This window comes from Equus quagga, chromosome 2 (assembly GCF_021613505.1).
Source record: "Equus quagga isolate Etosha38 chromosome 2, UCLA_HA_Equagga_1.0, whole genome shotgun sequence".
NCBI classification, from domain to species: Eukaryota; Metazoa; Chordata; class Mammalia; order Perissodactyla; family Equidae; genus Equus; species Equus quagga.
Window position 1 is genome coordinate 56,983,787 of NC_060268.1, and position 21,167 is coordinate 57,004,953.

The following is a 21,167-nucleotide window of genomic DNA, read 5'->3' on the forward strand; positions in this document are numbered from 1 at the left end:
TGGGTCTCGACCTTGCCGCATCTTCACCTCCCTGGGCTCACCCTGCCCTCCTCAGCTAGACAGACAAGGCCTCTCTGCCTCACCTCTAGTCCTAGAGGCCTTTCCTGGACCCAACACTCCCACGTTGGGAGCCAGATCTGGCTTCCCTTTTACTAGCTGCCTAGCCTGTCAAGTTCCTAAAATCTGAGATTCTTCATCTATGAAACAGGGCTAAGATTAGCACCTAGCACATAGGTTATCATGGGACTCGAATGCATAACCCGTGTAATGAAGTACATAGCACAGGCCCTCAGGTATGCTTGATAACCACCAACTGCTGCTGTCCTCAGCATGCCACACGTGCTCCAGAGACCACCACAGAGGATGTTTAATAGCCAGCTTGGGACAAGCTGGGACAATACTCCCTTTGCCCCAGATGATGATGATGATTGTTAATACTATTCTCGGATGCCATACGCCAAAACCTGTAATAAGCACCTTACCCATGTTATTTCAGCTTCACATCAGTCCCCGTTTTACTAACACGGAAACAGGCTCAAGGAGGCTGGGTCAACCTACTTGCAGCCCTGTAGCTCACAGGGAGTGGGGTCGGACTTCAAACCTAGGCCTGTGTGACTCCATAAGCCCCGTTCGGATTCTTCCACTTGTTTCAGATGTTTTACAGCAGAGGAAAAGCAACTACTAGACATAGGGAGAAAGAGACGAAGCAGCAATTTCGGCTGGGAGGGTGTAGGCTGAGTCAACTTGCAGCTGTCATGACCACGAGTGGTTTATCGCCTGACTTCCTCCCTGGGTTCCAGGGGTCAGAGGAAATCCATGAATTAAGGAAGCATCATGCAAGTCGAAGAATGATTATTACCTGATCTTTCTGATTAAATAGAAAAGGGAGAACACCCAATCTCCATGTGGCACACACCTTGGGTCTGTCCCCAGGGTGATAACCTGAACAGGCCGCTCAGAGATTAGGGCTCCTCATTGGAGACACTGAGGCTGGAAGCTGATGTGGTCACCATTTAGAAAACCATGAAGTCAGACAAAGAATTCAAGATTCGTGTTCTAAATTCCATTGCTGAAATTTAGCAGGCCCGGATTTCAGAAGGAACAGCTGGCAAAGTTGCCTTATTCAGGGTACAACACTGGAACTCCACAGTGAGAGAAGGGGTACAGGGTAGGAACATAAGTGCCTTCCAAAAACGATGACATCTGTGATGAGAGTGCTACAGTCGTTTATTAACAAAAAAGGAAAAGTGCTTTGTGGATACATTCTGAACTTTTTGAGACTGGCATTGAAGGCAACGATTTCTCTCCTTATTGCTTCTAGAGGTTGTTAGCAGAAACAAACTCGAATTTTGGGGTATGCTGGTACATATCTTCCAGAGTTTAATACTTTGGGCCTGATTTTTCTTTTAATCTAGGGGAAAAAAATGTCTTTTATTTGAACAAATGTCTGAGTGTATGTTAACAATTTTTCCAACTTGTCAACACTATTTGTAGAAGTGATTTTTTTTTTCTTAATCTGCAGTCAGATGTACATACAGAAAAAAAAATCTGAATTCTCCAATCAAAACAAAAAGCACTGGGTGCTCAGGGAGCCATCATTCCCAGAATTGGAGACAGGGATTTGGAAAGAAATTAGAAATGTCAGGCGGCGCAAGAAATGTTCCTTCCATTATATATACTTTTTGACATTGAGAGTTTTCAGAGCTACATTCCTTCGACAGATGTCGTAAATTTTGTGTGCCAAACAATGAATGAAGCTATGTTGAGGGTTCGCTAATAGGAATGCAACTTTTGCCAAATTTTTGACAAATGGGCATCGACCTAGAGGATAAGATTGGTTCCTGCTGCCTGTGAGAGTTTCATTTCCATCTGTTACCAAGGCCATGGAGAACAAAGAGTTGAGTCAGGGCCTTATCAGGGCCTGCCAAGGCTGAGGCCCTGACTGGAAATGCTGATTCAGAGCAGGAAGGAGGCTTGAAATCCTCAAGGCCTAGAGAAGTTCAGTGGCTTGTTCGAGGTCATTCAGCTGGTTGAGTTCAACCCCATCCAGTTCAGCTCTCCTGTGGGGCAGGCAGTGCAGTGCCGGGTCTGGAAACCAGAGGGGCCAGCGTTGCATCCTGCTCCACCACTCACTGAGACCCCGGGTTAATTTTACCACTTGAGCTGCAATTTCTTCATCCTTAATGGAGATGGTTCGCCTAATTCCCATCCCTACACACTTCCTCACAAGTAAACGAGGTGGAGTGTGTATAGTGCCCCCCTTCTCCTCTGGTCCTCTTTCTGCTCCTCAGCCCTTCTCCCCCTGCATTGAGTCCTTAGGGAAACCGAAAGTAACTTTTTTCCTTTTGAAATGAAAATTCCCAGTTCCATCCCCCTGGAGGCCATTCATTGCATTGCAACAGTACCCCATACATAGAAGACATTCAAAATACATTTGTTAATTGGACAAATGGTCCAGACACAGACCCTCAAGTAACAATTCCGGAGTCATTAATCACCTGTGCACAAGAGGCAAAGAATGTTTCAAAGCGATAGATTCACATTTCATTTCTAAGCAAAACACTGGCCCTTGGAAATGAGTTTCTGTTGCTGCATTCTCAAACTGTGTTTGGATGTGTTGCTGAGTTGAGGGGAAGCGGACAGAATAAGGAATACTGCTCACAGTCCTTGCAGCCGGTGTAAGTGAAGGCAGGTCAGCCCCATTCATTCTTGAGGAGCCTCTGGGCAGGACCACTGTGGAACCCACTGTCTCCAGAGGAAAGCTAATGATGGGAAAGGTAAAATGCCCTTTGTGTGTGTGCCCAAGGAAGGACTCTCCTTTCTGTCTCCCAAGGGGCCAACTGGGCACGCCTGGGCGGGAGGCATGGAGGAGCTTCTGGGTGGATGCTTCATAGGAACAGGGGTGAGAGGGGAGCACACTGTGTGATGGTGAGTCTGTTTTCAACTCAGGAGATACTCAGGATTTGAAACGTTGTCTTTCCAGTGGAACTCTTGTTGTTTGGACTCATAAATTGGGTATTAAACTCCCAGGTACATGCAGTGAAATAATATAGCTCTGTGGCCTTCCAATGAGCCAGGTTTCGATGGGCTGACCACATCCTGCATCAGCACCCTCACCCCCACCCCATCCCATCCCAAGCCTCTGGGAAAACCATATTTCACAATAAAACACTTGCCGAGTAACTACTTGAATCATGCTGTGATCAAGGACACCATTTTCTGAAGTGAACCCTGTCACCACCCCAATAGGGTTAAATATTGTTGCTGAAAGCACGGTGATGAGCATATTAGAAATATGAACCAGCACCCAGGCAATAGGATTTTTCATCTTTGTTTTTAAAGTGGATGACGGCTTCGTAGGGATGGCCAGCATATCTGTGTCTCGGAACCCAGCCAGCAAGTGATTAATTGCTGGCTTATTTAGCTTGAAGACTGCCATCATGATTTGTCTTCCTGCTGTTTCCTCACAAAGTACTTCTTTCCAGAACATTCCAAGACTGCCTTAGCACCTTCCCAAGACATTAAAAAGGAACAAGGCAGAGTAGTTTGCCGAGGAATAAGAATGTAATAAATGTAAAGAAAATGTGCCGCAACGAAGTGTTGCTAGTCTCAAAGTCTGGCAAAACTGCTCACATCTCTTCAGTGGCTAATCCTCTACTTGAAAGCCCCTACTGGACTGTCTCCTGTTTCTCGCTTGGGTTCTCTCTTCCCCCTCCGACTACAATTTTTTATTACTCTAGATCTCTTGTTCTGCTCGCTCTCTCTTAAACACAGAAAGGGCTTCCATGTTGTCTTCTAGTAACTAGAGAATAGATGTAAATTAAGATTATACTTGATTTGGCCTATGGGACTAAGAATTAAATTCCATTTCCACTTAAGAAGCACACACATTATTTTAGGGTCTATAGCTTGGGGGTTGTAGGACAATATAGAAAAAGCATAAAATAGACTTCTTGACCTCACGGAGTCTATAATCTAGAGGAAGCAATGCACACACTTTAAAAAGTGATAATAGGATATGATTACATGGCAAATTGAGAGTAAATGATACAGGAGTGCATTGAAAACAGGTATCATGCCCCCTTCCTAGAAGATTTTTAACCACCTAAAATGAGTGGGAAAGGCTCTCAGGCATGCTGTGTAACTTTCTCAGGTCCTCGAGCCACACGCAGTTCACGACTCGCTCTCACCTCTCAAATCTTAGAAATGAGCTCTGCTAGTTTATAAAGGCTTTGGCTTTACTATTTACTCTGGCCACCAAGTTTTTTGTTCTTTATTGTAGGTTTCTTCTGCGGGACTTTAAAAATTCGCCACTCTCACCCACTTCCCATTCCTTGTTTTGTGCCATTTAACTTTTTGTAAAGTTTGGTTTTGCGATGCCTTGGCTTTTGTCCCAGAGCATCTCTCAATCTTTAGAACAAAGAATAGAGTATAAATAATGACATCGACTCTTAGGGACTATAAAATCAGCTTTTCTACTCCACTAGGGAGGTCCACAGGGAGCATCTGCTTTCTGGGAAAGCAAATGGAGGAGAGTTGCCATGAATGCTCACTTCTTCCATGGGAAGACTCCCGAGCCCTTGCGACCCTGAGAGAAGGCAGTGACCTGATCTGCAGGGGTTCAGCCTTCGTAACGGGTAAGGAGGCCTGGGGATCTCTGGATAATCCATTTTCCAGCCTTCCAGGAAAGATGAAAAGTGAGGTGGTATGCCAGAGAGAATTGGGTCTTGCTACTGTATTGAAGGAACTGCAGGGGGCTGGGAACTCTCCTTATGCTTTTCTAACGTTGGTTCCTACCCAAGAAAGATAAAGTATTACTGATAAACGGGGCATAATTAAATTTGGATGAAAGAGACTCTAACCTGAAGAATTCATTCCAATTTGTCTAACAGCAATAGATATGTGTTATATATTTGAAGGAATATGTAAATTCCATGCAGCAGTTTGTGAGTTCAAATGAAAAGCTCTTTGCCACATTTGGATACAGAGTTGCAAGGCAAATAAGCCAAAATGTACATGCCACCATATAACTGTATACATTTCAAGTTTTTTGTGTGTCACAAAACGTTACAAAAGCAATAGAGAAAATCTGTGAAGGAAAAGGTCACTCATAATCTCACTACCACTATAAAAAATATATTTTCTATATGTTTTGCCTATGTGTGTATATAGGGCTTTTCATTCAAAACCTTATTCAAAAAATTTTGCATAAGCACCTTCCTATGTGACTCACCTAGTCTTTATGATATCATTATATGATACTCCATCTGCTTAATATGCCATAATTTGTTATTCTCCTATTTTTGATCATTTGGATTGTTTCTGATTTTTTGCTCTCGTAACTAGAACTGAGATGAGATTCTTGGTAATTTGGATATTTTCTGACTCATAGGAAATGAAAACACACACTTTAAAAAAAACAAACAAAGCTATTTCTTTTAAGTGCAGGCATATCCTAAATATAGTGTTAAGCTGTTTAACTCTGTCGTGATTCCCGCTACAAGGCCATCTGATTTCCAGGCTTTGCGTTCTTAAAAAAAAACAAAACACTTTCCCCACACTGGTTGAAATAGAGGCCTTGAAGAAATCTAGCTCCATGTGTTGTCTCTGTTTCTCCCCCTCTCCTCCTCCCACCAACAATAACACACAAACTTGAAATTTAAGAGATACATTCCCAGCGACCACTCCGCTCTTTGTCTAGATCCAGAGTTGATAAAGTGAATAATGGGTGTGTGGGCTCCAAGGCACTGCCCAGGGCGATTCTCGTCTCCATTTTGGGAAGACCCTTAATTACTGGTAATGAGCAGTGATGCAGGAAAGAAGTCATGATGAAAGAAACCTAAGCTGTGCTGCGGAGGACGCAGCCTAGGACAGTGGTTAAAGTCCCAGGCTTTGAAGTAAGACCAGAATTGGAAAGCCACCTCTGCCACTTACTGGTTATGTGACTTTGGGTAAGCTACTTCTCCAACTGCATAATGGATGATAAGAATAGTACCTGCATTCACAGCATCATTAAGATATTGCAAGTAAAAGTTTTTGGTACAGTGCCCGATGCGGCAAACTGTCAATGATGGACAACTTCTTTTGTTATGCTATTATTTCAACACATCTGAGTCTTGTGTCCTTGCGAACAGCCCCTGTAGCCAACTTCCCCAGGCTTCAAAGATAAGGCTGCCCTTTGTCTCTTCCGTACTCACCTGTGAGGCTGCTGTGTGGTGCTGTCTTGGCTCCTTCGAGGCTGCCTGTGATGTTCATTTCATCAGGATGGTTCAGGGCCAAATAGTCCAATTGGATCTCCCCCCTGAAATCACAAGGAGGCAAGGCTTCTTTGCCCTTCAGAACTAAAATCCAGTGTTGGTGAACAGTAAGAAGAGCCCCTCTCCAGTGGGGAGGGGAGGGGCCTGAATAGACCCTGAATGACGGAATGACCAACCATCACCAGCTCTCTGGGAGCCGCCTCCCCCGAGCCGCCCAGAAGGGAGCGTCCAGGTCGGTGTCTCCACCAGGGCATGATGGAGTTTCGCCTCCAGGGTTTGGTTTCCCAGGGACTTATCAAGGACACTATGAAAACCCAGCTCACCTAGTTGTTGATCCTATTTCCAGAGAGGAGAAGCTTACCTGGGACACTTGAAAGTTTTCTTCAGACAAAAACAATATCCTTGTCCTCCTCTGGTAAAAAAAAACCTTAGCATGTGAGGCCCTGCTTCGTGGTTCCCTTTGTCAGGATGTGGCTCCTGCCTCTGTAGCTTTAGCCTTGAAACAAGGGGTCGGCGGGAGGAAGCGGGCTGTTCCTGTTCTCAGTCGGAGCAGTCCTGGATGTGCTGGAGGAGGAGCCTGAGCTGCTTGGCTGTGGCTTTTGTTGAGAGAGGCTTTGGGGTGTGGGGCAGGGCACAGGGATCTGGCCAGCAGCAGGAACAAAAGCCAAGCACCTGCCCTGGCTGGCCAGGGTATCTGACACCAGGGAACATCTTTCCTTTCACTCTCTATTGTCCTATGTCTTCAATGACATTCTTGACTCAGAGCCCAGGAATGGGGCTAGCAGGCACTCCAGAAATCCTTAGAGCAGTGACTCACTTGCGTTTTCAGCCTCCTCACCTCCCTAACCATGATTGGCACTGCTGGTCTTCCAGGTGGGGCATATCACTGCCCCCTCCACATAGCTGAGCGAGCTTCCCTAGGCCTCAGAGCTGGCGTGAAGGTGGGTCCTACAGGGACGTGCACTGAGTGCATCAGCAAAAGCAGGGCACCCAAGAGAATGAGAAAAAAATGATAGAATTTAATATTTTACACTTGCTCCAAAAAACATTGATGGAGTCACCATTGGAAAAATCTGAACATCCTTGGTCTGTCTGCCACTTATTTTGTAATGATATTTTATTTTGAATTACGAATGTGTGAAGGGTGCCTTAAGCCAACTGCATCTCATCCATGCCGTGGCCCACCACCATGAAGGGCTAGGCCCCTCTGTGAGCTTCTCACTTGTGCCCTCGACTCTCCCGAGGACCCCACCCACCATCCCCCAACACATTCACACACGTCCACACCCAGAGCCGTCATCACCAGCACCACTCAGGTGGGGCACACGCTGACCGCAGTTATTTCTTGTGTGTTAGGTTTCATGTGTTTCTATGAGTCTGCAACACTGATGAAACCTGGATTCAATACCTGGTTCTTCCCAGGTAACAGCTGGAGAAGTTGAGGCAAGCTACTTGGCCTCTCTGAATTTGTTTCCTCCTCTGTAAAAGCCTGTCCTTTATGGTCGCATTCAAGAATAAAAGAGAGAACATGTCCAGGAGCTGGTGCATGGCAGGCTATCAGTGAAGATTAGGATTGTTGGTGCCCTTTCTTCACTCCTGGCCCACTCTAAAAGGAAGATAGAGCAGGTCCCTTCTCCAAAAAAGAACCACCACTATCCCATATTAGCCTGGGGGACTTTGTAGGGAAACTTACCCTTTGAAGCAGCCTCCTGAGCCTCCTGCCTCCACTGCCTGAAACTTGTAAAGGGGAGGGGCTTTTCTGGAAAGAGGCTTGTTCAAAGGGTGGTGCTGTCATCATTTTTGAAACCAATGCCTGATTTTTTCTTTTATTGTAGAGTCAGCCATCAACAAAGCACCAGGTGAGTGTGTCTGAGAAGCCCTTTGCCCACCTGGGAAGGGCAGGGTCAGCCCTGAGCCTCCTTGAATTTCAGCAAGTCCTGTTTCCAAGAAAGGCTCCTTTCCCAGGTCCCTGTGGTTGGGAAATGCAAGGGCAGCAGCAATGGCGGTGGTGGGAGGGCGGGCGGGGGAAAGGTGTGGGTTAGCACTTCCCACACTTTAGTGAGCCCAGGAATCACCCTGGAATCTTGTCGAAATGCAGATTCTGACTGTGGTCTGGGGCAGGCTCGAGGTTCTGCTCCTCATCGGCTCCAGGTGCTGCCGGTCTGCCGGTCTGGGGACCACACTCAGAGTGGCAGGGCTCCGAGATGTGACTTGGTATGTAATGTTGGCATTACTCAGACTGTTGATGTCACATAGGTGGTGGGAAGAGACAGAAACCAACTCCTCCAGCTCAGGAGTCACAGTCCGGGAAGGGAGCGCGTGATGCCCACACCAGCCTCAGGGCCTCACACCAGCTGAGGCTCTGGGGGAGGCGGGGGAGGCCCCCGAGGGAGTTCCACAAGACTGTAGACGGTGAGAAAGAAGTGATTGCTCAGCAGGAAATCGGGGCATCTTAGGAAGGGAGCCTGAACACCAGGTCGTCCAAACCCACAAATGCTCGCTCCAGCCCTCCCAGGACCACAGCAGGCCTTATGGGGAGCTAGGGCACCGGCCAGGTCTAAGGTGAGGCAAGTGAAGTGCCAGGGTGCAAAATTTAAGGAGGTGCTCACTCTCAAGGTCATGCCCTTGCATGCGATTACCTCCTTAACTTTAGCACCCTAGAGGCCTCACTCCCCTCACCCTAGTCCCAGCCCTGCTAAGGCACATACAAGTCACGCTTTGGTCTCCCTCTTTGATATTCCCTTTGGGACAGCCAGCCTGACCCTCTGTGCCTCCTTTCGTCCCTCAAGAAAATAAGAACCAAGCAAAAGTGAGGAAGAAAGTCTCTTACCATAAACATCTTCAGAATTTATCTTGGAACATCTGGCACCTAACCTAGGACCTGGCCTGTAGCAGGTGCTCAATAAATGCTTTGTTGGCATCCTATCACTCAATGGAAAGCATTTTTCCTTATTTAATAGCAGTTGCCCTATCAGAGGGCAGGGGCTGTTTTTTCACCATCTTTGCACTTAGTGTGTTCCTGCAATATAACAGAGGGCAGTACAAGTCTGTTGATTTGGGCAGAGGTGAAACCAGCACTCCTGAAGTTGTCAGTAGTTGTTTACAAGCTGGCAAATGAGGGACCTTCTTCAAAATATTTTCTCTTACTCTTCTAGAAATTCCTGTGTTAACAATTTATTCCTTTGACTTTCATTTTCCTTACCCACTTGTCTTATTTTAAAATACAGAGCATAGGAAAGGGATTACATTAACCAAAAACAAAGCTTTGCCTTCATTGCCTCTTTGCCCCAGGCATTTTATAAACCAGGCAGAACCTCACCCATGGGCTAAATTCAACCCACCTGTTTGTGTACAACCTGAGAGCTAAGAATGGTTTTAAAATTGTTTAATGGTTGAAAAACATCTCAAAAAAATACTATTCCATGGTATGTGAAAATTATATGAAATTCACGTTTCACTGTTTATAAATAAAGTTTTATTGGAACACAGCCACATCCAATCATTTATGTGATGTCTATGGATGTTTTTGTGGCACAACTACAGAGTTGAGTATTTGTGACAGAGATTTATGGTCCACAAAGTCTAAGATATTTACTATCTAGCTCTTTACGGAAGACATTTATTGCCTCCCTACTCTAAAAGGAGGCTCTTTGTACTCTTGTTACTTATCCCATCAGCTTGTTCCAGTGTTTTTTATAAAATCACTAGATGTAATTTAATTTTAGTGAGGAAGTGACACCTATTTTAGGAGATACATAGATTCCCAGAAAGGTATGTGTAAATAGAAATCTTATGAATAAAATCATTTTAAATATTTTTTATATTTCTACCTAAAATAATTATTTAGATTTAGAGAAATGCAAATGTTCTCCTCTGAGTTTTGGGGGTCCGGTTCGTCTGAAGCAGGCGCTGCCTCACCCCAGAGCTTCCTCCTCTTTATCTTGTCTTTTCACTGCTCATAATTCTTGGAGCTCAGGCCATCCGTACCGGGGCACTCCATACTTCATCTCCGTCTCAGCTCACCGGAGGCAGACTGAATTATGATCCAAGCAAGAGAGACTTTTCCCAGGGGTGGAGAAGGAAGTGATTTACTCCGGGTGCTCCTGACAATAGGCCTGGGAAATCATCTGTCTGCAGCTAAATGGTTTCCATACTGCAAGGAGCTGCGGGCGGGAACAGACCAGGATAGGAATTCCACAACTGGTATTTTTCTCATTCTCCCCCACTCCACTCCCAAGTTTATTGGTAAATGTGGGATTGTCATTTTGGTCCCCATATCCCCACACGGACTCTCTCCCCAAACTTCTGGGTTTGCAGCTGGTCAACTTCAAGGGAAGTAAACTTGGGCTGAGTTGGCAGCACAGGGATTTTCATGGGAGACGTCACCTCCCAGTTGGGAAAGTTGATGAAGTCTGATCTGAGTCTGAGAGTTGTGATTTCCCCTGGTGCTTTGGAAGTCTAGATTTTCCTGGATTTGCCAGAGGGATTTTGTTGGTCTCTCCAGTGTGAGCCTTGAAGCTCATCTTCCCTTCTCACCTTAGTCAAAGGGTCGCAGCAGGGTACTATATAAGAATTCACACAGCCAATAGCAGCATGGGAGCCTTCTAGCTGCCTCTAGTTTACTGGTGAGCAATTTAAAAGGCAGCTCCAGCTTCCGGATGTGAACTGAAGGAGTTAATGGAAGGCAGCAGGTTTTCTGCCTGGTGAATGTTTCCGTCTCCCCATTTTCACAGTGTAGTGTGGTGTATGTCGTGAAATACCTTCAAACAAAGAATCCCCAATCTTTTCCTGATGTGAAGAAACTTTGAATTTGCCCAGAGTCATAAAATCAAAATACTACCATACTCACAACACTTCTGACACCAGATGTGTGGATTTTCCACACATCAGGCAATTTTCCAACACCTGCTGGGTGTTCTACAATTCAATTCAGTTCTGGCACTATCTACCTGGAGTTGACGTCAGATCCCACAGGTTAAGGGCTCTGTGCCACAAGGCCGTCCCCACTTCAGGCACCAATCACAAGTCCCAGGTTGTCATCTGTACTGGCTGTAAATTGAGGTTCCCATGAACCCCCTCCTTGGGTTTGATAATTTGCTAGAATGGCTCACAGAACTCAGGGAAACACGTTTACTGGTTTAGTATAAAGTGTATAATAAAGGTTATAAATGAACAGCCAGGTGAAGAGACACATAGGGCAAGGTCCAGAAGAGTTCTGAGTGCAGGAGCTTCTGTGCCCGTGAAGTTGGGGGACACCGTTATCACAGTGTGTAGATGTGTTCATCAATCCAGAAGTTCCCCAAACCTGGTATGATTGGGGTTTTTATGGAGGCTTCATCATGTAGGCATGGTCAATTATCTCCAGCCTCCTGCCCTTTCCAGAGGATGGGGGTTGGGGCTGAATTTCCAAGCTTCTGATCATAGCATAGTCTTTCTAGTGACGAGTCCCCATCCAGGATTCCACCATGAGTCACCTCATTGGAACAAAAGACACGCCTATCACTGATGAAATTTAAAAAGTCTTAGGAGCTCTGTGTTAGGAACTGGAGTCAAAGACTAAATTATTAGAACCAAAGTTCTGCTAGCACCACTATTTTCAAGGGTTTTAGGAGCTCTGTGTCAGGAACCAGAGACCAATATATGTATATTATTATTTCACAAAAGGAGACTTAATTTTACAGATATGAACTGACGACCAGATTGTTGAGGCAATTTGCCCAACAATCCTGCAGCTAAGGGGCAGCAGGGTTCACTTTAAAATCGAGGGCCCCTGGCATCATATCCAGAGCATTTCCCATTATACCACACTGTCTTCCTGTGGCTGGTGGAGGTGGGGTGCCATGAAGGCAGATTATTGGTGGATGGGATCAAATCATTAAAAAGAAGAGAGAGGAGCTACTGTAAGCCAGACAGAGGAAGCACCAAGGGCTGCACACCTCCATCTTTGATATAAGCTATTAATATTTCTTTATATTACGTGAAGTGTGAAAACACAGCTTCAAGACACGTGCCCCAGACCCTGCTTTCAGACTGCCAACTCCAAGCTGAGAAAGCTTATCCCCTTCCCCCAGAGTATGGTCTATGGCTTTACTTGTCTGATGCTTAGGACAAAGAAGTATACCCATGCCCACTGACCTGGTGTGAGATAAAGAACTGATTCGATCCTAAACCATGGCTAAGTTTTATGCCATCTTCCTTTGTCAGGAAGAAAATCAGCAACCACATACTCTGTATGGTATCTCCACTTATGGAAAATTCCCTAAGATTGGGCAGCTGGACCCCATCCATGCTGACCTTGATGACAGAAGCAGCCTTTTAATTAGTTCATCTGGTTTACCTCGCGGGTGCAATAGCTGATCATAGTTCAGGAGGTGCCAATTCTCTGTCCCCCTCCAGCAGCACAACTGTCCCATGAAATGGACCTTCACAGGTAAAGTTCAATGAGGAGACCCCTGGCCACCAGAGCCACGTTATGAATGTTGTGAACTCTGAGGACTCTGCCTTGCTGGGCCCCTTCCTCCATAAAAAATATTAAAGGTATGTTTGCATTGGTATGAAGACAAACATATGAATATTATATATTAAAACAATTTCTTTGACCTAAGAGTTCTGTTTTTTCTTCTGATTTTAAAAGAAATTAACCCATCCATGGGGCTCTGAAAGCATCACGGCCCTGGGCACTGTGCCTCCTGCCTGATGGAGAACTTGGCCCTGCTGCCCACCCCCACAGCCTCTGCTGCACCCCACCCTCCATGGCCCAGTTTGCCTAAACAAGCAGAGTCTGTATTTGCTGAAGGAAATTCACAGTGCAGGGCATTTCTTCCCTGAAGAAGGCCAAGTAATAAAAGGCAGTGAGGGGGAAAAGACCCTGGGAAAGCCCAGGGCTGGCCATCGAGAGGCCTGGGTCCCACTTGCGACTTAACGGCTTAACTCTGCCATTGTTTCCTGGAGATGCAGCTGTGTCTCTCTGGGGGATGTTGAAGGTCAAAGGAGCCCTGAGGTGGGACCAGGAGCGGGAGTGATGGTTCAAGAAAGCCAGAATTCAGACTGATCTTATTACTTTGTAACGGTAAAAACAAACCAAAGGCAAGCCAAAGCCTTGACCGGAGAGATGGTGAGGGCCCCATCCCAGGAAGTGGCCAGCAGGGGCTCCCGCTCAGGGTGCTCTGGGGGGACGGATGCATCAGAGTGAGGAGATGGAGAAAAAGGGGAGTAGAGAGTGCAGGCATTCCTGGCATGTCTGCTTTTTGCAAGAGAAGCAGCCAGAACAGGGAAGGAGACAATGTGACATAGGCTCCCTGGAGAGCTGCCCTGGGCAAGGTGGCCACGCTGCTGGCACAGGCAGTGTGGAGGATATGGAGCGGGGAAGGTGGCCACTGGCTGGAGAGGTGGAGCCATCAAGATGGCAAAGATTGCGAGGTGCATGAGCGACCTCTCTCCGTGGCCCTCAGAATTTGTCAAGTTACCAACTTGATGAAATGTTTGGTGTGGTGGGACATTTTGTAGGAAATATTGATGGAGCTGAGCTTTGTGACCCTTATTGATACCAGCTAGAACCAAAACATGAGCAGATATACAGGAGCAAGGAATCCGAAAGATGCTAGAAGTGAGGTGAGGGACAGGTCGAAATCTGCGAAGGGCTTTTACCAACCACGAATGGGGCCATGTGGTGAGCAGGCCCCATGGGCACAGGGCCTCCGGCAGATGAGCTTTCTTCATAGGCCTGTGAAAACACGTGAGATGAGAGAAAAATTCAATGGATCTAAAACATAAAAAGTATAAAATTGAAAGTAACAGATTTTAATTCAATGTCTACCAAACCCATAATTATGTCAAGTTCATTTTTAAATTTAGTATTTATAAATATTTTCCAGTTGAAAATAGTGCTACGATTCGATTTTCTCACTCTATAAAATTTCCCGTGCATTTATGATGACAGCCCAGAAATCACAGCCAATCGTATCATAAATGAATGACTGGTAGCTAAATAGTTTCAAAAGCAAAATTAATAAAACCTTTTTGATTTTTTTCCACAGCAAAAATGTTATATTTTATGTGAAATATGGGTATATTCTAATGTGTTTGATATAATGTGGAATGCAAACTCTGTAATTAAAAGGCCCTGCGGCCTGTTATGGTCTGAAACCAACCCTGGTCACAGGCCCTGGAAATGGGGGTTTAAGCCAAGTTGAACAGGTCTCTGAGGATGAGATGGGGCCCCAGCTGATAGCAGATAATAACTGCATTACCTGTGATAATGAACTCAGAATCTTCCAGTACAGAGTCCCTCTGTACACATGTACTTTCGACCCTGAAGGGCTATTCAGATGTATGAGCTTGTAGTTGACAGATGTGAAGCTCTCTGGAAGGAATAAGCACCTTCCAAGTGTAATGAACTGTTATGTTAAGTCTCTGCTGGAGCCAACGTAACTCATGAAGGAGAAAGAGAACCAGAATGAGTGGCTGATAAATAACTGCTTGGCTGGTGGCAGTGGCCTGCACAGGTCCTGTGGCCTGGGTATGAGGCCAGCAGGCCCTGGGGGGGTGGGGGTGGGGGGGGGCCTCTGGCCTGCAGCATCCCTTAGTGATATTAGCTCTCCTGATGGCAGCTGGAAGGTACTGCCACCCAAGCAAGCACAAAAAGCTAACACTGATTGCTATTTTTCCTTTGAAGCATGTCTTTTTTTTTCTTAATGATTTCACTCTCACGCATGAGAAAAGAGAGCAGAAAAAAATAATAGTGCTCTCCAGTTCTCTCTCTCCCCTGTCATTTTTCTGTCTTTGGTCCTGTTCCCAGGCTTATACTGTTCCATGCCCTTTCCTGTCACACCCAGCTGTGTTTTCTCCCTCCCCCACCCCTCCCCAGCCAGATTTCTTTGAGTGTGGGTCACTTTCTGTGAGGCAGCAAAGGTGGCCAGGAGACACCCCCTCAGGACCCCCTTGGGCTGGATTCAGAGCTGTGAGTGGTAGAGGTGGGGGGAGGCCAGACTAAGGAGGATGTCACCAGCCTGGCCTTGCAGGCCCAGGAGTGACTGTGGGAGACTCCAGGCTCCTCTCCTCACCCCACCACCAGGTGCTCCGGGCAGATGACCTCAGCCCTGACGCGGCCAGGGAGGAGGCATGTAAGGCCGCTGGTGTTTGCCTGCTCTTCACTGCCAGGTGACCTGGGGGAGGCAGTTTAATGGGTCTGTGTGTGTCTCTTTCATGGGTGTCAATCACTAGAAAGGCAGAGGCCAAAGAGCAAAGGCCTGGACCTCCTTCCCGAAGGAAATCCTGCTCCCTCCCAGTCCTCCCTCTGACACCTGGAGCCTATGGTCACTCGGGACCCTGAGATCTAGTAGTTTTCACAATAATAAACTAACATCATCTAGCACTTCCCTGTTCCCAGAGAATATTTACATATTTTATTTGATCTTGACAGTGATGCTGAGAATAAGGCCAGGCAGGCGCCAGAATGACGCCCATTTTATAGATGAGGAAACTGTTCAAGGGTGAACTGACTGGTCAGTGTTCTAAGCCTAGTCCACGCAAGCACTGAGGGAGACTGGAACCTGCGTCTTCTGTTTCCAAGCCCACAGTGCGTGGGCTTCCACTCGGAACCCACAGAGAGGCACCCACTCTCGCCAAGCAGCCATCCAGGCTGTGAGCATGGGTTTGGAGTCGGTGTACACACAGGGAGTATGCGTGATCCTAGAACGGGAGTCTCTGTCTCAGGAAACTTCCAAGGCTCTTTAAATGCTGACATCATGTATAGTCATTGATCTTTAGAGGGAAAGGTCATCTCATTGATCCATGTCTTCATTCACTCAAGTATATATACCGAGCACTCCTCCATGTCCAATAGACGCAAACCAATTTGCCAAAAATTAGAGCACCCCCAAACCCAATCTGCCGAAGAATCAATTCACTCAATGTGTCAATTTAAGCAATTTGTCAAATGACTAGTTTACTGGATTTACCAAATTTACCCATTGTAATTGTAACAGCTTGAAGAGTAATGTTTTAACAATTAAAATGTTGGCTCAACAGAAATATGTAGAAATTAACATTTTTTCCACATGAAACACTACTTTTCCAGGCAAAATTCCAGCCATTAACTGTATGATAGGATTGTTTTGGCTACTTCTGGTTTCTTTATGTGCTTTTGAATGTAAGCATATATTTTCAAACTTGAAACATTTAAATATTTTTTTCATCAGTTTCTCAAAAGGGATTTAAGCCTTAACTCTGTAGAGGCAACTTAGAGAGTGGTCACACAGCAAAGCCCAGACTGGAGCCTGGCGTGGAGGCCCGCTCAGCCACTCTCTTCCGGCTGCTCCTCACTCAGGTTTCCTGTGCACGTGTGATGTGATCTCAGCCACATTACAGGCAAACACCAGGGTAAATACACAACACAATAAGAAAAGGGTTAATTCCAGCTGGTGGGATTGTATCTTACTTGCCTTCCTTAAACCTTTTTCTGTGTCTTGTTTTAAGACATCCTTTTAGTGACTTTAAGTGTTCACTGTGTACGAGGAACTACACAAGATGCTTCATATGTGTTGTTTTACTTAATCCTCATAATAAATGCACAAGACAGGTAATAGTATCACCATTTTATAGACAAAGAAACTGAGGCTCTAAGGAACCTGCATGTGGTCCCACACCTGGGGGGAGTCTAACTTTCAGTCTGTCTGACTTCAAAGCTCATGTGAATTTTTACTTCCTCTGGCTCAATCTAAGAGTCCTTCTCTGTTAAATGGTATAATATTTGCATCTCAAAATACAGAGGGAGGATGGGATGAGATGATAGGCATGGAGGACCACTGCAGAGGATAAAGCCCTCTGCAAAGAACACTCCTGAGCTGCAGGTGTTACACGCATAGTGCGCCCCAGGCACTGTGCTGTTCTAAGGTTTTGCAAGTATCGGGTTCCTTCAATCATCTCAATGACCCTGTGAGGCAGGTGGCCATCATTATCCTCGTTTTACAGAAAAGGATATCAAGGAACAGGGAGGGTAAAAGGCCCCATCACACACTGCATGACATCAATTATCTAGACGGGACCCTTTCCATTGTAAATAATTTCTGGGTCATCTTTCCCAATCTTCTCCCCGACTCCTTCCTCAGGGATACTCTGCAGAGAAAAGGAAACAGCTTATTAGATGTGAGATAATCTACCTGGCTCAGCAGGAAGTGGATGAGGGGTGGGATCCAGGTCAGAGGTCAGAGGTCAGGCATTGGATCACGCCTTCCCTGGTGCGCATTGACCTTGCTTTCTAAGGTAGGGGACAACCACGAACTCCAAGGACACTGCTGCCACCTGGTGTTCACACATTCTCCATCCAAGGGCTTCTCCCCATGCCTTCGTGCACGATTCTCTCCAGATCTTCATTCCCATCTTTCCCAGACACTCTACAGCCTAGGAAAAAGAATTTCAACCTTGGCTCAATTTCAAGTGCAGGTAAGGGTAACCCTTAACAGAAGTAGCAGGGCTCAGATAGAGGGCCATGATACGCTTCTGTGACCTTGGGGCAAGGACCGTCACCTCTTTGAATCTTTCTTCAGCTGTAAAATGATGACAATGATATCTGCTTCATACAATTGTTTTTATGATGAAATAAGATTTTTTTTACCTCTACAATCTACTTTCCTACCAGAAAAAAAGTCAGACATGTCAAAGGCAAGCTAGGATGGGGAACAAACGTCCCTAAATGCCTAGAATCACCTCTGCTGACACTCACATTTTTAACGACTTTTAAAATTTTTCTCACAGTCAAGCATTTCCTTTTATATTTTGCTACTGATTTTGAGTTTATCAAAACTGTCTCATTTTCTTTACATTTTATTGAGTATCTGAACCAGAACATGAAATAAAGGGGTATCTAATTTTTTTTTAACAGAAAAAGCTTTCATAATTAAAATTCCATCTGAGACTGTCAGAGTATTTCCATGATTCCGGTTCACAAGTTTCACATCACTTCTTTCAGGCAAGCCGTCTAGCAAATGGGCAACGGAAAACTGCGAAAACTGGAGTAGGCTTTTCCACTCAAGTTCCCTTGGGAACTGATGTAAATAGCAAAGCTAAGAGGTCTGGCTCCCTCTAAGCAGCTATAAACATCACACCAGATTCTGTTTGCCTGAAAATTCCTTCTGACTGAGTCCAGATGCCAGTAGTTGGATGATAATCAATTTTCGTGTTGCCGATCTAATATTCCTTTCTAGAATATTTACAGCTTGTGTTGCTGGTTTAGAAGTTCAGCAAAACTGAAACTCTCTATTGGTGAGCTCCAGCAAGTGTACTGAAACTATTTCAGGACCATCCACTCTGCTACATACTAAAGGCCTGATTGTGACGTGCATTTGAGGGGCGGGTCTGGCTGTTCTCATCCTCTGAAAGGGAGGTCGGTGCCAACTCGCTCTCGCACCTTCTTGGTGTGGACAGAGTGCTAAATGAAGATACTGTCTGCTACCTACGTTCCTCTTTTTGGTGCCAAAAAGTACCTCTTCTAAAAAGTACCTCTTGAAAATTGTCTTTTCTTTATGGAATTAAAAATAAAACAACTCTAAGATAGCATTTTACACCTATTAAATTAGTAAAATTATGTAATAAATTGTTCAATGCTGGAATGTTTGCAATGACATCAAATATGCTTAATGGCACTGTAATTTGTGAAATCCTTTTGGAAAGCGATAGAAATATATTTGCAAGAATCCTAAAGATTTTTCATAACCTTTGAGCTAATAATTCTACCCTTGAGAATTTATCTTTCAACAAAGGCAAAAAACTATTTAAGAAGCTTTCCACTGCAGCAGTATCCATAGCATCAAAAGAAAGACCTGGAGACTACTTACATCCTGACCCAAAGAGGATTATGGTTAATTAAGTTTATGAAATATTATTTTGCCATTAAAATGATCAACATGGAGGCCGTGGAGAAATGATTGCTATAATGCCAAGTGAAAAAAGGCAGAATATCAAATTGTTTGTACACTCTAATTATAACCATCTTAAGCTATCTGCGTGACAACAAGTTTATGCATGACAACTGGGCTGTAATGGCAAGGACACAGAATTGTGTTCAGATAAGATTTGGGATGATTTTTATTTCTTTATTTCCTAATTATCTTTAACGTAATTACATTATAAAATGAAAACTGACCTTTCAGGGTACAGATGTTCCAAGTAGAACTTAGTTACTCCGTCGGGCCCTCTTTTGGGAACAAGGAGGCAGCCATGACCTATTTGGAGAGGCTGTGGATTTCTCATTTCCATCAGTAATAGTTTGTGAAAAAATTCCATCAAGTACCACAATGTTCAAATATGATATATTGCAATTAGAAAAAGAAAATATCGTGCAGAAAGGAAAATCCTCTGTTTAAGAATCTTGTGTTCCTAAATCTTCGATATGTTGTTCGGTGCCGAGATGTCGCTCTTGTCTAGCCTCCATGGAAGAAGCATAAAATGACTATTAAATATGTCAATGTCTTACTCCTCAGTTGCATTTGACTAGCACTTTACAATATTCAAAATATTTTCACATCCTTTATCAAATTCAAGCTTCACAACAACATACGGCAGACAGTGCATATAGTATTATGATCATTTTATGGATGGGGCCATTGAGGCTCAGAAACCTAAGTGATGTGCCTGTGTTCACACAGCCAGTAAGTGGCAGAGCTGGAACTAAATATTTGAGAATTGTTTGACATAAGAGGACATGACTAGACTCTCAGAGAGTACGCACATCTCAACTCTGAGGTAGGAATTAAGAAAAAAATTGATTTTTTCTTAATACCGATTGACTTTTTAAAGGAAGAAAGAAGTAGTTTCTAAAACGTGAATGTTTCGCATACCTGGGGAGAACCACACAATGACCTTTTGGAGACCTAAAGCGGTGGTAAAGCCAGAGTGTGGGACAATCGAGGGAAGACGACTCACGACCTCTGAACCCAAAACCCATCTACGAGAGGGAGACAAGGCTTAGGAGGTGCATGATGGAGACTTTGGGAGGAAAACTAAGGGTGGACCTGGGCTTACATCTTTGGTCCGTTGGTGATCAAGGAAGCTGAGAGGAAAGCATCTCAAACTGAGACTTGGGGCATAAAAATAAGAGGAAAGTGTTAAGATGGTTTTCAGGTATAGCTCTTAAGAAACTGTGGAGAAACCACACAACTGGTGATATGAACAGCGGCGTGTCCAGCATCTCAGGTTCATGCAGCACGTGGCAGTGGACCACTGTGCTTGAGCCGGCTAGCTTGGGCTTCTCCAACTGGGATCTGCAGACTCACCCTCAGGCATCTGTGAGTGCTCTATGAGGACTCTCACATTTTATCTTTTCATTTGATGCCTGTTTAAAATAAGAATAATGTCTGCAGATTCTGGGTCATCTGGACAGCCATCAAACACCACAACATGATTTCAGCGTCTACACTGGCACTGTGTTTAGATAGTATTGGGGCCAAATAATGCTATTTGAATTGTCACAACTAGAGGAAAAAAGAATAGAGGCAAATTTAATATGTAAACAAATAGAGGCCAAAGGACACCACGAAGTATTGTGTGAAGAAAACTTACCCAGTGGTTCAACCAGAAAACTGGTGAGAGTATGCAGTTATCATACAGCCCATGGACTATAGACATTGGAATGTTGTGAAGAAAAGATATCCAAAAGAGGTGGGCAGCATGTCCCTTCCATGTCACACAGGGATGAAGGCTTCCCAAGGATGATCTTTTTTGTTTCAGGATTCATTTATACTCTTAAAAATTATTGAGGGGCCAGGCCGGTGGCATAGTGGTTAAGTTCAGGTGCTCCACTTCAGCAGCCTGGGTTTTGCAGGTTCAGATCCCAGTCGAGGACCTACACACTGCTCATCAAACCATGCTGTGGCAGCATCCCACATGTGAAATAGAGGGAGAGTGGCACAGACA